Raw genomic sequence first — 16,907 nt, forward strand, 5'->3', positions numbered from 1 at the left:
GTCTGAGGAATGGGAGGGGGAGTTGAAATGGTTCGCGACTGGGAGGTGCAGTTGTTTGTTGCGAACCGAGCGTAGGTGTTCTGCAAAGCGGTCCCCGAGTCTCCGCTTGGTTTCCCCGATGTAGAGGAAGCCACACCGGGTACAGCGGATGCAGTATACCACATTGGCAGATGTGCAGGTGAACATCTGCTTGATGTGGAAAGTCTTCTTGGGGCCTGGGATGGGGGTGAGGGAGGAGGTATGGGGGCAGGTGTAGCACTTCCTGCGGTTGCAGGGAAAAGTGCCGGGTGTGGTGGAGCTGGAGGGGAGTGTGGAGCGGACAAGGGAGTCACGGAGAGAGTTGTCCCTCCGGAAAGCAGATAAAGGTGGGGAGGGAAAGATGTCTTTGGTGGTGGGGTCGGATTGCAGATGGCGGAAGTGTCGGAGGATGATGCGTTGGATCCGGAGGTTGGTGGGGTGGTACGTGAGGACGAGGGGGATTCTTTTTTGGTTTTTATTGCGTGGACGGGGTGTGAGGGATGAGGTGCGGGAGATGTGGGAGACACGGTTGAGGGCGTTCTCGACCACCGAGGAGGGGAAGTTACGGTCCTTGAAAAACGAGGACAACTGAGATGTACGGGAGTGGAATGCCTCATCCTGGGAGCAGATGCGGCGGAGGCGAAGGAATTGGGAATAGGGGATAGCATTTTTGCAGGAAGGTGGGTGGGAGGAGGAGTATTCTAGGTAGCTGTGGGAGTCGGTGGGCTTGAAATGAATATCGGTTTCGAGGTGGTTGCCCGATATGGAGACAGAGAGGTCCAGGAAGGGGAGAGAGGTGTTAGAGATGGTCCAGGTAAATTTAAGGTTGGGGTGGAAGGTGTTAGTGAAGTGTATGAACTGTTCGAGCTCCTCGTGGGAGCACGAGGCGGCACCGATACAGTCATCAATGTAACGGAGGAAGAGGTGGGGTTTAGGGCCGGTGTAGGTACGGAAGAGGGATTGTTCCACGTAACCTACAAAGAGGCAGGAAAGAGGCAGGCGTAGCTTGGGCCCATGCGGGTACCCATGGCTACCCCCTTTGTCTGTAGGAAGTGGGAGGAATTGAAAGAGAAGTTGTTGAGTGTGAGGACGAGTTCGGCTAAGCGGATGAGGGTGTCAGTGGAGGGGGACTGGTCGGGCCTGCGGGACAGGAAGAAGCGGAGGGCCTTAAGGCCATCTGCATGGGGAATGCAGGTGTAGAGGGACTGGACGTCCATGGTAAAGATGAGGTGTTGGGGACCGGGGAATTGGAAGTTCTGGAGGAGGTGGAGGGCGTGGGTGGTGTCACGGACATAGGTAGGGAGTTCCTGGACCAAGGGGGAGAAAATGGAGTCGAGATAGTTGGAGATCAGTTCGGTGGGGCAGGAGCAGGCGGAGACAATGGGTCGACCAGGGCATTCAGGTTTGTGGATTTTGGGAAGGAGATAGAAGCGGGCAGTGCGAGGTTGGGGAACGATGAGGTTGGAGGCCGTGGGTGGGAGGTCACCTGAGGTGATGAGGTTGTGGATGGTTTGCGAGATGATGGTTTGGTGCTCAGGGGTGGGGTCATGATCAAGGGGGCGGTAGGAGGAGGTGTCGGAGAGTTGGCGTCCGGCCTCGGCGATGTAGAGGTCAGTGCGCCATACTACAACTGCACCTCCCTTGTCCGCGGGTTTTGTGGTGAGGTTGGGATTGGAGCGGAGGGAGCGGAGGGCTGCACGTTCTGCGGGGGAGAGGTTGGAGTGGGTGAGAGGGGTGGAGAGGTTGAGGCGATTGATGTCTCGACGGCAATTGGAGATGAAGAGGTCGAGGGAGGGTAGGAGGCCTTGGGGTGGTGTCCAGGAGGAGGGGGTGTGTTGGAAGCGGGAGAAGGGGTCAGTAGAGGGAGGGTTAGGTTCACGGTTGAAGAAGTAAGCGTGGAGGCGGAGGCGGCGGAAAAACTGCTCTATGTCCAAGCGTGAGCGGTATTCGTTGATCTGTGGGTGGAGGGGGACAAAGGTGAGCCCTTTACTGAGGACTGACCGTTCGTCCTCAGTAAGGGGTAGGTCTGGGGGGATGGTGAAGACTCGGCAGGGCTGGGTGCTGCTGTCTCCTCTGGAGCTGCTGGCTGTGCAGGTGGTGGGCGGAGCTACGTCGGCGTCGGCTGTGGGCGGAGCTGTGTCGGCGTCGGCTGTGGGCGGAGCTGCGTCGGCGTCGGCTGTGGGCGGAGCGTCGTCGGCGGTGGGCGGAGTTGTGCCGGTGTCGGCGGTGGGCGGAGTACAGTAAACAAAGTTTAGGGGGTTGGAAAATTACATGGAACTATTTAAAGAACACAGAGGGGCAAGTGTATGAAGCAGGCATCAAGAAGGCCAATATCAGCAATGTTCCTGAGGAATCTGCTCTATGTGACTGTTGGATGTTGCAGCTTCAATATCAGTGATAAATGGCAGTCACTCATTGGATAGTGGCAGGAAAATCATTCGTCCATTTATTTGACCAGAAATGGGCCAAATGATTTTTTGTGTGAGATCAAGAAAAACACCCCAAGCACATCAGGCTTCTTCAGAAACGCTCAATAAAACTTGTGTTTTGAAAGAGGCCTCCTCTACTTCTAAACAATCTCCCAACTACTCTGGATATACATTTAAAGACACGCCTCAAAATTGATTCAACTTGGTATCTGGATGCACGATGTATCTACCAGACTTTCAAGTGGGAAACAAGAGATTACACAATACTAACCAATATTCATCACCCCCAGAACAGAGTTTAATTGCGCATTTGTTTATTCTACTGTTTGTGGGTTTGTGGATTTTGTAAATTAATACCAATGAGGCTTGACTTCATCAATATATTGAATGAAGCATTTGGCATGTCCTAGAGATGGAGGTAAAACATGAATGATACTTTTTGGAAAGGTACAGAATATATTGGTTGGTATTTAGAGCTCTTCAAAATGTGTGCAGAGTGTCATATGTATGTTTGGAAAAGGATCATTGCTTTAGATTATGTTGTATTCATATGTTTAGTATTTGAATTAAATTTTAAACTAGATTAGCCAAAGGTTAAATTGTGCCTTTCATCTCCGCAGTTGCCAGTAAGGAGGTCTCACAAGTCACCCCAACTTTCCTTTAAATTCTCACATTTTCTAAAGGAACTTCTGAAACAATATTCTATTTTTCAGCACAATGAATAATCAGTGAGTCTCCCTAACAAACCATAATAATACTTCATGATTATTATCAGAATATTAGCAGCCATTTAGCAGTTACCATTTTAATTGCAATTTTTGCTCAGTGCTATTATCACTAACGTAAGTGTTACGAATGTAACATTTCTTCAGTAATATTGTAGATTATCATCATGTCTAGTGTAGTCAGTAACTGTCAGTTCCCTCCAAACAATAGTTAATCAAAGGGGTGGAATCTTCCATTTTGCGGCTGACGTGCGGCATTGGATATGAAAGTGGGGGGGGGCCTCCTCTCCTTAGAATCAGTCATATTGTATTGTACTTTTCAGCTCGTGTGTATGCATCAGTGGAATTCCAAATCTTTTGGGTTGGGCAGGCGGGAAGTTCCTACCTACTTTCTGGTTTGAAGTTCTGGGTACCACATTTAAAGTCACTTGGACATCCCTTCATTCTCTAACCTAGGAACAGCAGACTATTTGTCACTCTCACCCACCCCTGGGAGATGTCTCAGAAAGTCACCTCATGGCTTTAGTAATGATATCTCACTGGGGGTTCTCCTCCAGGCCATTCTGGGGAACAGGGGATGTTTTCTTAGTCAGGGATGGCCAGAGGGTCCATCCCATCTATCTAAGACCACATGGTTAGAGACAGCAGCAGATGTTAGTGTCTTTGTGCAGCACAAGAGAACCCGGTTCCAGTGCTGCAAGAGGATGGTGATCTATTGCACCCCACCATGGTTTGCTCCACTATCTGCCCAATACAGATATCGCACTAAAATGGACATGAAGCATTATAAGTTTGTGACTGCAGAGGACTATCATACTGAATGGTTGGAATCTTCATCAGATGATTCATATAAAGTGACATGTAAATGAAGCAAGAGTGATGTGAAATAAAAAAAAAATTTTCACACACATTGAGCAGTTATTGACTGGTGCCAGGCAATGACTATCAATAAAAGAGAATCTAACGATTGCATCATGACATTCAATGTCATTACCATCACTGAATTCCCACTGTCAGATCCTGGGGTTACCATTGGCTAGAAATTGAACTGGACACACCATACAAATCCTGTGTCTCCAACAGCACGTCAGAGACTGAAAATTCAGCAGCCAGTAACTTATCTCCCATCCTCCAAAGCCTGTCCACAGTTTAAAAGGCACAGGTCAGGAGTGTGATGGAATACTCTCCACTTTACTGGATGAGTGCAGCTCCAGCAACACTAAATAAGCTCAGAATCATCCAGGAGCGAGCAGCCCATCCACTATGTTCAACATTCACTCCCTTCACCACTGACACTCTGTGGCAGCAGAGTGCACTGCCTACAAGATGCACTGCAGTAACTCACCAAGGACCCTCTGACAGCACCTTCTGAACCTGCGATCTCTATCATTTGGAAGGACAAAGGCATCAGATGTTTGGGAACACCAACACCTGCAAGGTCTCTTCCAATCATAAACCATCTTGACCTGGAAATATACTGCTAGTCCTTCACTGTTTCTGGGTTAAGGTTCTGGAACTCTATTCCAATCGGCACTGTAGGTGTCTCTACAGTCCTAGAATTACAGCAAATCAAGAAGGGAGCAAACCAGACCATTCTGCAGGGCTGCCAGGGAAGAGAAATAAATGCTAGCCCAGCCAGTGTCACGCGCATCCAATGAATGAATAAAAGAACTCTCGCAACAACAGGCATTCCTTGACCCTCTTATTCTTATCGCTGTAACTGTACCGTTTGCTTCCCAGTTGTCTGCCTCTGCTCCCTGGGATTCTTCTGGCAACTCAACAGACTACACCCTTTAGCCCCATTCCCCATTTAAACTATCCAATGTTTATCAGGACCATTTCAGTTCACTTTTCAACCCATGTAAACCTATGCCCAAAAACTCTAAGTGTTGGAATTTGAGCAAAAGAAAAAGTGTGAAAATTTAGTCAGCGAGCTTCTGTGAAATGAAAAGACGGGTTAGCATTTTTATTTAATGTTTCAGTGTAAATGCCCACTTTATCCATCAGTGTTTCTGAAGAAGAATCCTATCCAAAATGTCAATTTGTCTGTTCCTATACAGATGCTAAATAATTTACTGAGAATAATTATTCTTAAGTTTCAAAAGAGGAACCTTCTGTGAAAATTGGATGTAACATATATTCTGAACATTATTTCTGGATTAATTTACGTTGTAACAAATCTTTGACAAAGAGCAGAATTACCTGCATCTTTGCTATATGGTTACCTCATAACATGAGACACACCCATAGCATTCCTGGAATTCCTTTCTCATCAGCTACCCAGAAACTGACCTTAAATGTACAGGAATTAACAGCGGTCAGTGCCAGTTCACTTAAGGAAAAAGGAGAGAAAGAACTTTCATTTATAAAGTGCCCTTCACAACCTTAGAATGCCCTGAAGTACTTTACGAATAGTTAGCTAATTTTTGAAGTGAAGGCACCATTGTAAATTAGACAACAAATTTGTTTGAGTGAGGCAACCTGAACTTTTAGCAACCCCTCCCCCCATTATCTCATTACAATCTATTTAATGACATTGGTTCATTGATTAATGTTGGCCAGGACACATGGAAAGACTCCCCTGTTCTTCTGGACCAACTACATTTACACCAGCAAAAGCATTGGACAGACATCTATTGCTATATAACTGCAACAGATTTCAAATGAATTATTATTATTTTTAAAATGTGCCCTTTCAATTACCCCAGTGGTAGTAGTACAAATATTGGTCTGAGTTGTTAACATTTAGCTTCAACATTAGCTGTGCAAAGCTATTTAAAACCAAATGGTATGCATTCTTAGAAACTTTGAAACGCATTTTGTTCCAGTTTGCATACATAATTTATTTTAAATAAAATCAAACAGATCCAACAGCATTCTCCAAATGGATGTTTTATATCGAGATAAAAGATACTTTCTAGAATGTGAGTATGGAATTACAGTCCAAACAGTATACAACACTATGAAATAAATCAAAATAAACATGCCAAGGGTGGGGAAAGCTCATGGAAATCAAGACCCAGAGCTCCCTTGTGAGGATCAGAGAAGCATGTCTGTCTCTCTATGTCAATGCCTGTCCCTCCAAGCCCAAGTTGTTTAAAAGCAATCCATCTTTTTTGGACTGGGATGAGGGACCCTAGTCAGTTTTTACTGGTTGTCATGAGTTGGGGATCTACAGAGCACTGCACCCCGCCATAGCTCAGACCTCAGGTTGAGCGATCAGCTCCTAATGAATACACTGGACCTGATCTGTGTGATCAGGGTGGGTGCTTGCTCTTTCCTGGAAGTGTCCTACTTAGAAAGGGAGATTAATATTAGGAGACGGCAGGAGAGATGCCGACTTACATTAGTGGAATTTAATGGTCTCCCCTGAAGTGGGTTCTGAGGCCACTTAATGGCCTCATCCTGAAACTGATGATGGGCCTGGGACTCACCATGTGAGGATACTGACAAGTAATTCCTGCTGGGATTTCTCGTGGCCCGATATGATCCCTTTCCCAGCGGCTGTATTGGTAATGGAGCGTTGCTGGCCTCTGGCTGGCAGCTCTCTGGTGTGGGATTTCTATCTTACTGGGAACCCCCTGCAATTACATGGCCCCATGAAGCCAGGTACCCCAGCAGCAGGTTACTGCCAATTAGGAATTTAATTATCTTTGCATTCCCAGGGATAGGGTCAGTGGGTGTGCAACAGGTTCGAAATGGTGGATGTTAGGCCCATCATTCACACTAAATTTCACCCATGACATAACTGCACCCTTGACCGACTTTCTTTCAAGTCGTGACAGTTAAAATCATGGGTTGTAAATTTGCTTCACCCACTTGATTTAGAAGTGAGGTGTAAGTAAAATGCTACAAGTGCCAATTTATTGACCTTTCGATTCAAAGCTTACTTACTTAGCAAGATTCCTTAATTATATAAACAGATAACAAACAGCTGCCAGACTGACTTAAATTGTATCATAATCAAAAAAGGATGATATTAAGAACCAAGATATTCAACTGCAACAAGTAATCACTACTCCATATGTGACGATCTTCAATAGAACCAGCAACTATCTTGTGTGCCAATTCCATTGTTTGTGATTTTTTTTCCAAAGTAATGACTGCATATTCAAATGCTATTAGTCAATTTATAATATCTACAACAATCACAAACGTAGTAATGATAGTAAACTGATCACTGAGGAAATACAGCCACATTTTTCACTGTGGGGGTTATCTATGTACCTCAATCAATTAGTTCACCAACCTCAACTTTGACAGTTATGCTGTAAGCCAATATGAATCCAATTAAATAAAAGAAAGTATTTAGTTCAAATTTATATTTACTCATTAGTGCACTAGTGTAAATGCTTACACCGAAGATGTTTAACCCTTTAAAAAGAGGGCTCCAAAATCATTGTGTCAAATGAGCTAAGGCTTGGTTATGATGCCATTATGACTTAGACTGTCCATATTCAATATTGATGGAAATATTAAGCTTAGAGTGAGCAAGTAGCTTTACTGCCTGAACCAATTTGTTTGAAACATCGTGAAATAATAAGAAGGACCGTGAGGAAATATAAATTTGAGTTGATGAAGTCAATGCCAAATCAGGTACAGAAAGAGAAAGAGATAACATCGACTGCATCCAATGCTCCCGATGTGGCCTCCTCTACATCGGTGAGACCAAGCGAAGGCTTGCAGACCGCTTTGTAGAGCACCTGCGCTCTGTTTGCGACAAGCAACAACACCTTCCAGTCATGAACCACTTCAGCTCCCCCTCCCACTCCCTGGGTGACATGTCAATCCTGAGCCTCCTCCAGTGTCACAATAACGCCACCCGAAAATTGGAGGAGTAGCACCTCATATTCCGCCTTGGGAGTCTACAGCCCAATGGCCTAAATGTGGATTTTACCAGTTTCAAAATCTCCCCACCCCAGGCCTCATCCCATGACCAACCCTCCCTCTCATCCCCGCCTCCTTGACCTGACACAACTGTCCATCTTCTCTCCCACCTATCCGCTCCTCCCATCTCACTGACCAATCCCCACCACTGCCTACCTGCACTCACCTATCTCCATCCCACCTACCTTCCCCAGCTCCACCCATCCTATCTCTATTTACTTCTGAGCTCCCTTCACCCGCCCATTTCTGAAGAAGGGTCCCGACCCAAAATGTCAACTTTCCTGCTCCTCTGATGCTGCCTGGCCTGCTGTGCTCCTCCAGCTCCACACTGTGTTATCTCTGACTCCAGCATTGGCAGTTTTTACTATCTCTCAGAAAGAGAAAGAGAAAGAGATTGGGAAAGAAAGATTGGTCTTGTGTATTGCATTGAGAAATGATTCACCATGCGCTCACCTGAAGGCAGCCATTATTAAATAACTTCATTGACACCTCTCCAACTGAACACAGCAGAAAGGGCAGTATTACAAAACGCTCAGGTCTTGCAATATACAATTAAGTTGAGAGTGAGTGTGAGAAGATGTAAAAAGTATATAAACAAAACCTCAACAAACAAAATCAATCTGAAAAAATGAAATTCCATGCTTGGTGTAGTTAATTTTCAGTGTCAAGGAAGTGGACATACAGTAGAAGCTAATTCTTATCCCTTCATTTAAAAAGGTACTTAAACTGAATGGACAATATGTAAAGTCTGTGGCAAATTTAATTTGTGGTCATTACACATGTACAGCAACTTTACAGTGTTCAAATGGTGAGTTAGATACAAATCAGATAGTAGAATAATGTGAGATAACAAGGTGTACAGCTGGATGAACACAGCAGGCCAAGCAGCATCAGAGGAGCAGGAAGGCTGACGTTTCGGGCCTAGACCCTTCTTCAGAAATGGGGGGGCGGGGAAAGGGGATTCTGAAATAAATAGGGAGAGACGGGGAGGCAGATAGAAGATGGATAGAGGAGAAGATAGGTGGAGAGGAAACAGACAGGTCAAAGAGGCGGGGATGGAGCCAGTAAAACCAGCCCAGCTCGTCCCCGCCTCCCTAACCTGTCCTTCCTCCCACCTATCCCCTCCTCCCACCTCAAGCCCCACCCCCATCTCCTACCTACTAACCTCACCCCGCTCCCTTGACCTGTCTGTCCTCCTGGACTGACCTATCTCCTCCCTACCTCCCCACCTACACTCACCTTTACTGCTCCATCCCCACCTCTTTGACCTGTCTGTTTCCTCTCCACCTATCTTCTCCTCTATCCATCTTCTATCCGCCTCCCCCTCTCTCCGTATTTATTTCAGAACCCCCTTCCCCTCCCCCATTTCTGAAGAAGGGTCTCGGCCCGAAACGTCAGCCTTCCTGCTCCTCTGATGCTGCTTGGCCTGCTGTGTTCATCCAGCTCTACACCTTGTTATCTCAGATTCTCCAGCATCTGCAGTTCCTTCTACATCAGTAGAATAATGTGTACTGGATTACAACTTATGGATTTCCATGCTAACTGTATACCTGTTCTCCTCGGAAAATGCTGTAATATTTGTGCACGGCAACACTGAGTGCCATTAGCCTCTCTGTTATTTTCAGCAATAAATTTTAGACCAATGAAGGAAGCAGTGTATTCACTGAAACACACTACCATGATTCAGAAGCATCTTTGTGTCAGTAATGAAACAAACACCAGTCCAAAGCAGGACAACTCTCCTGGTGTTCCTCAATTAATGCCATCCATCAGATTTTTTGGTCCTTTCTGGAACATTAGTGTCTGCAAATCAGCTGCCATATTCATCTTTATTGCATGAGTGTTATGGTTTAAAAACATATTGGCTGCTAAGTACTTTGTGATGTATTCCAAGGAGGTGAAATGCACTGAAAAAAATGGAAGTTATTTGCTTCTATTTACCAGAGAATTATATTGAATTCAATATTCTTAACTGGCTCCATTTTCCCGCAGTATTGATTGATCCAAAATGTGATAGTCCATGAGATTGCTATTAAAAAGGAACCTCTGCTTCCAAAGAAGACAAGAGAGAACTTGACCTTTTAATGTAGAACATATTCCAAAAGATAAAAATTTTGAAGAAAATGGATTTTTGTCATATTTTGATTGTCAGTAAGTACTGGGGTTTGCGGTTCATTAACGTCAGTAAACATGGAGATTTGTGCCTCCTTACTGAAGCAACAGTTTACTTAGTAAGTAGGTGGATTAGTCCCACACCAGATATAAACCGAACATTTGGTTTAGCTTTATAATATTTACATACTTAAAACTGAATGTCAAGATAAAAGCATACAGCATGGAAGTAGATTGCATTCTTAAATTGAATCTGTCAAAATAAAACCACACAATAAGTAAAATTGATTGGAGGTATGAAGATTGGGATTCCGAGCATTAGATTTACATTGGCACAAGTAAATTTGATATGATCACAACATACAAAAAGCAAAATACTGTGGATGCTGGGAATTGGAAACTAAAACATAACATGCTGCAAACACTCAATAAAGGTAGTGTCCATTGCTTGAGAAACACAGGCTCTAACCATCATCAGAACATGATCACAATATATCTAATGCAAAGCCTCAAGGCCCACTTTTGGCACAGGGTCTCTCAGTTACTGCTAACCTATCCATTTTCATTTAAATGCCATCTTTCTCCTAGGAACAGGAGTAGACCATAACCCCTTTGAGTCTGTTCCGCCAATGAACTCCGATCCATTTCTGATCCCTATCTTTTGATATGTGGACCCATCAAAAATTTAACACTTCCAAATTTGAAAACGTTAGTTGATTTAGCATCGACAGTCTAATGGGGGTACAGATCCAGGTTTCCACTACTTGGAGCTATACTGCATTTAAAAAAAAGCTTTCTTATTTAACTCCTGATTTGACTAGGGGTGGCATGGTGGCTCAGTGGTTAGCACTGCTGCCTCACACCCTTGGGTGACTGTATGCATGGAGTTTGCATGTTCTCCCCATATCTGTGTGGGTTTCCTCCCACAGTCCAAAGACATGCAGGTTAAGTAAAGTGATCACGCTAAATTGCCCATAGCATCTAGGGAGGTGCAGGTTAGGTGGATTAGCCATGGGGAATGCAGGGTTACAGGGATAGGGTAGGGGGATAGGTCTGGGTGGGATGGTCTTTGGAGGGTCAGCATGGACTTGATGGGCCAAATGGCCTGTTTCCACACTTTAGGGATTTAAGATTCCTGAATGGTCTTGCTCAAATGTTAAAATTATTCACCCTTGTTTTCTCTTTCCAGTTTTCTCCTGCTTAAAAATAGATAGTTTCATCCCACTGGGCTATATCTTTTCTCATTAAAAACAGCATGAGAGTATGGACTGTAGAATCTGTTCAGCAACCCTTCATTCCCAGTAAGGAAGGTGTGTTCACAGTAATTGCCCTGAGCAATGGGCTGACACCATCTATTGATTCTTCAATCCTCATATCCACGTGTGGCTCCCCAGTGGGAGCACACCCGAATTTTTTTTTATGTTAGATTTTGGGTATTTTAATGATATAAAATGAAGTAGCACTGCAAATTAAGCTGCTTTTTTCAGGAAAACAAGAATTGTTGCAGCTGGGCCATAATGTTCTCTATCAATCTGAAAAATCCACAGGGAACATTTGTGAAGCTTCATGCTCTATTTGTACTCCATATAAAATTCTCTCAATAACTTAAAACTCTGCCTTTATATGCAGAAGCCCAAACGCAGAGATAGCCACCATCTGCTAGGAAAACATTGACTCACTCATTGGCAAGTATTGTTCCATTATTACTTTCTTTGTAATTATAAGGATTGGTGCCATGAAATATTTGGACCTGCAACAATCACATCCTGTTACACATTGTCATGGCATTTATCTCTTGTTTAAATGGCTTTCTACAGTATTTGAATCTATTGCACTTGTTTTAAGCTAGCTCTATGTAACGTTTCTTATGCTACATGTAACAAAATTATCCTTATGAAGAACACTATTACAATTTTGTTAATGTCTCAGCCATGGCTCTGTGGCTAGCATTCTCATCCCAGAGTTTAAGTCCTATTCCAGGGATTGAGAGCAAAAATCAAAGATGAGACTCCAGTGCTGTATTGAGGGAGAACTGTACTATCAGAGGTGCCACAATTATGATGAGAAATTAAATTAAGGCACCTTCTGCCTGATTGGTTAGACTAAAAGATCCCATGGTGATATTGTGAAGAACAGAGCAGTTATCTCTGGTGCCCTAGCCAATACTTCGACCACAATCAATATCACAAAGACATGTTTATAACTTCATTAAGCCTGGATCAATTTGTGTTCCATGTTCCCAACATTACAACTGTGGCTACCTTTCAAAAGTACTAAATTGTTCAAAGTGCTTTAGGATGCTTGGTGGTTGAGTAAGGCACTATATAAATGCAAACCTTTTCTGTTGAACATTATGCTGGGGATTAGACTTTAGAAAAATTGCAAGTGCCGCAAATATTAATTAAAATCATGAAAATGCAGATATCCATTGTTTAAAGCATGTTCCAATAATACATTTTGTCAACTGGGAAACTCACTCGAATAATGTTGTTGGCTGTGACATCATTTTAGTTTAGCAAAATTACCGAGCATGCACCGATTACTGTATTGCAATGGTGCATGTTCAGTCTGTTTCTTCACTGTTCCTCTCCCCTCCCCCTACCGCATCCCAAAACCAGTCCAGCTCGTTCCCGCCTCCCTAACCTGTCCTTCCTCCCACCTCAAGCCGCACCCCATCTCCTACCTACTAACCTCAACCCGCCCCCTTGACCTGTCCGTCCTCCCTGGACTGACCTATCCCCTCCCTAACTCCCCACCTACACTCACCTTTACTGGCTCCATCCCCGCCTCTTTGACCTGTTTGTTTCCTCTCCACCTATCTTCTCCTCTATCCATCTTCTATCCGCCTCCCACTCTCTCCCTATTTATTTCAGAACCCCCTTCCCCGCCCACTTCTCTGATGAAGGGTCTAGGCCCGAAATGTCAGCCTTTCTGCTCCTATGATGCTGCTTGGCTTGCTGTGTTCATCCAGCCCTGCACCTTGTTGTCTCGGATTCTCCAGCATCTGCAGTTCCTACTATCTCTGCTCGCAGCTCCTCCTGAATTTCCCCACTCCCTCCTGCTCACAGCCCCTATTCCAACCACTACACTCCATCCTGACTCTCTTCCCCCTTACTCCCATTTGCTGGTTCCTACTCTTTGTCCCTATTGGAATCTTGTCACTCAACCCACCCATCACCCTTTCCAAACCTTTCCCTCTGGCCTGTTTGCCACATCTTGCTCTCTGTTTCCCAATCAGCATCCTGATTTCAAAACCCTTTCACTCATCACCACCACTCCTGATATCTCCTTCGCCAACCCCTCCAGTTTATTAATTCCAGCTTTCTCACCCTATCCAAAGCCTGGCTTGCTCTCCCTGTCTCCTGCCTTCCTCCTAATGTGGGAAAGGCAGGCGAGTAGGAGGCAGCAAAGGGACCGGCAGAAGCTAAGAGGCTGGAAGCAGCAAATGGAATGCAACGAGTGGGAGAGGGAGAGATGGTTTGGGATGGGGAAGTGGCGATCAGAAGGTAAGTAGAAAGGGAATGTTTGGACCACTTAGGCTCAAGACAGCCAATAAGTTTTTAATCTAAAAAAAATACAAGTACACAATGTTTTCCTGAATACATTTGGAATGGTAAATGAGAGAAAGTTGAACATTGTGGTTCTATCACCATCCAGAGAGAGAAAAGATGACTGGGATATTTTAACAAGGGTTCCGCACCAAAAACCTTTGTTTTTACAGGTGTCAGGGATCTTTTCGATGTATTTCCAACGTGTTCCTTACATTTGTTAGTTTAACCACGTACAGGTGGCATGAAATCTCCATTCACTGCAGGCTGCATTCTTAAGGAAAATAACAGGGAAACGGATCAACTCTAGCAAATGTGTTGCCGATTTATCCGTGGCGTTTCTGCAGGCAGGTGGAGAGACTCCCAAACAGCAGTAACGAAAACTACAGTAAGGGAACTCAGTGAGAAGCAGCGATGGGAGCGGCGTACACTGGCCAGCCGTAATATTCCACCACACTGTCCTCACCCTGACAGGTGGGGAACTGGCTCAGCTCTTTGAGCGACTTCAGAATTTTGTCCTTGATTTATTTTGCAGTATTGGTTGGCATGAGGCAACTAAGTAAACACATAACCTCGTTCAAACCGACAGGAGAGCTTCGGGGATTCATCGAAACGGACAATGTCCAAATGTTACAGGATGCTACTACATCTCCTGTGTCTTTCCCCCCACCTCCCGGCCCAGGCGGACTGACAAGTGCTCAGGAAACGTTGCTGCAATGTAAACGAAAACACAGCCAACATCCTAGTGCCAACTCAGGTTGTATTCACAACAGCTCTGATCACACACTGTACTTCCAGAATAAAACACAATGTTTACCGCCAAACTGTCTAACAAATCTCGATTTTACTACGGTCCACAATGCACCCTTTCCGAATTTCTCAGCCTTCGGCTCCACATTCAGGGTTTCCCACTCCTGTCACTCCTATTACTACTGTCCATAATGGCTTTAAAAAACAACAGATCATCATGGAGCACTGCTTTCTCTCACACTTAGTTCCACACCCTGAATGAACTCGGTACGATTCAGTACGTGTTGTGCAAGAACTGCTGACACTACGGTGTTACCGTATCAATTCATGTCCACATCGATTTCTTACCTTATCGCGCAGTGTATGTGGAGAGGTACCGCGACTGTGAATCCAGCCTTGTAATGTTCCTGGCCGCTTTGTAGCTCTGGATGCTAATAGCAGTGACGGAGCTCTTGGGGGTTAAATGGAAAGAGCTGGCGATTGCTTTTATTCCTCTTCCGTGTTCCTCCTTTCACACTGGTCGGTGCACTAACCTAGCAACTATCGGAGATCTCTGCCTTTAAAGGGGCGGGTTCTCAGCACCGCGGAGAAGCTCGGACTTGCTGGATACGAGCAATCCTACTGGCATTGGATGAAATGTTCCAAACTTTAGTCACACGGCTTGTTGCTGGAGACAGGATTGTTTCTTCGATTTGAGGAAATATTGAACACAATTTGGTGTAATTGACACGAGCGTGCAACGCGCACAAGCTTGTAAAGCAAATATTCTCTTTCCCTTTCCACAATTTCGTAATTGGAAATACCTAAGAGACAAAAAAAAACAGGTGCTGGAGTCCAAGGTAAACAAACAGGAGCCTGGAAGAACACACCAAGCCAGGCAGCATCTGGAGGAAAGAAGCAGTAAACCTTTCGGGTATTACCCAGCTTCAGGACTGGATGTGGGTGTAGGGGGGGCTGCACATATTGGGAGGGTGAAGGTGGAATATTGGTGATAGATGGACACTGGTGGTAGGTACGACCTGGTTGGTCGTTGGGAGGGATGAATCTGGTTGGTGGCTGGAAGGGAGGGTCCGTAGTTGGAATGGAAGGGAACAGGTGGGGCTGGAAAGGGAGCCGGGAGATGGGTGGCAAGGTTATTTGAGATTGGAGAATTCAATGTTGAGTCCTCAGGTCTGTAGGGTGTGCAGGCAGAACATAAGGTGTTGTTCTTCAAATTTCTGTTCCAAATCGCTGCGAGACTGGAGGAGGCTGAGGACAGACGTTTTGGAGGGGGAGTGGGACGGGGAATTGAATTGGATGGTGAATTGAAGGTTAGGCTGGCTGTTAACGACAGGCAGAGATGCTCGGCAAAACGGTCACTTAGTCTACATTTGGTCTGACCAATGTAGAGAAGACCACATCGGGAGCACCAGATGCAATAGACTAGGTTGGAGGAGATGCAGGTGAAGCTCTGTCTCACCTGGAAGGACTGTTTAGGACCTTCAATGGAGGTGAGAGAGGTGGTGTGTGGGCAGGTGTGGCATCTTTTACGATTATAGGGGAAGGTACTGGGCGGGTTGGAGTGGTTGGTGGGGAATGTGTGGGAAGTACATCACGTTTCCATAATTGTCTAATGACACAGTCATTTGTATTGTTGCAATGATGTGAAATTTGCCTTTGAATCAGTGCGAAACTTGCTGCCCACCAAGGTGGTGGGGATGGAGTTGAGTATCATGCCCCTGTTGTGGGTGATCCTTTCTTGCAGATGGTTGCATGGAATTGAGTTGTTTGTGGTGACTGTAGTTTGCTGATAGCTCATGAGAGCATATCAATGATCTGTTGTAATTCTACTTTAGCATGAGCACTAACTTATGCATATATTGCAGTTCTAATACAGAAGTGGTTATTAACTTGATTTTAGCCATCAGCTATTTGAGGTTTAAGAGTTTACTAACAGTACGATAAGTTATATCCACATCTGGAGAGAAGCTGTCAGTAATAAATTGCAGTGTTGCTGCAAGAAACAATAAGAATAGTTTTGGTGCAGTGAAACTTAGCAATTTTACATGAATATTTTAAAGGGAATGTGTCTCTGTTGGAGCTATTGTATAATACCTTTATTTGCATGTTGTCATTTAGGAGATCAATGACATTTGTGAACTTAGCTGGGCATCCATTTCACTGTAGAACTTCCAAAGAGCAATTCATTTTATCAAGTCAAGGGATTTTGTATGATCAAAGAAAGCCGTGTACAAAGGGATATTCTGTTTTTGCTTACTTTCTGCACTTGGCATGCTGTGAAGGTGTTGGTTAAATCTCTGACAGACCAGAGGCCAAATTGGACTCCAGGGAGACCCTCTCTGCAATTGACGAAAGATGATTGACAAGTTACTTAACTAGGACTTTACCAACAGTTAAGAGCAATGTTATGTCCCTGTAGTTGTTACAATTAGATTTAA

The 16,907-nt window shown here is 44.7% G+C and overlaps 1 protein-coding gene across 2 annotated transcripts in view; it reads right to left on the reverse strand.

Annotated features, from left to right (window-relative positions):
- sytl5 (synaptotagmin-like 5) overlaps window positions 1-15,004 on the reverse strand; it is a 189,623-nt gene extending 174,619 nt beyond the window's left edge. For both annotated transcript variants that reach the window (XM_048603213.1, XM_048603211.1), the window contains exon 1: window positions 14,818-15,004. The gene's annotated coding sequence lies outside the window, so the exon portion shown is untranslated. The remainder of the gene's footprint in view (window positions 1-14,817) is intronic.
- Between the last annotated feature and the right edge of the window lie 1,903 nt (window positions 15,005-16,907).

This window comes from Rhincodon typus, chromosome 11, assembly GCF_021869965.1.
Source record: "Rhincodon typus isolate 14 chromosome 11, sRhiTyp1.1, whole genome shotgun sequence".
In the NCBI taxonomy this organism is placed as follows: domain Eukaryota; kingdom Metazoa; phylum Chordata; class Chondrichthyes; order Orectolobiformes; family Rhincodontidae; genus Rhincodon; species Rhincodon typus.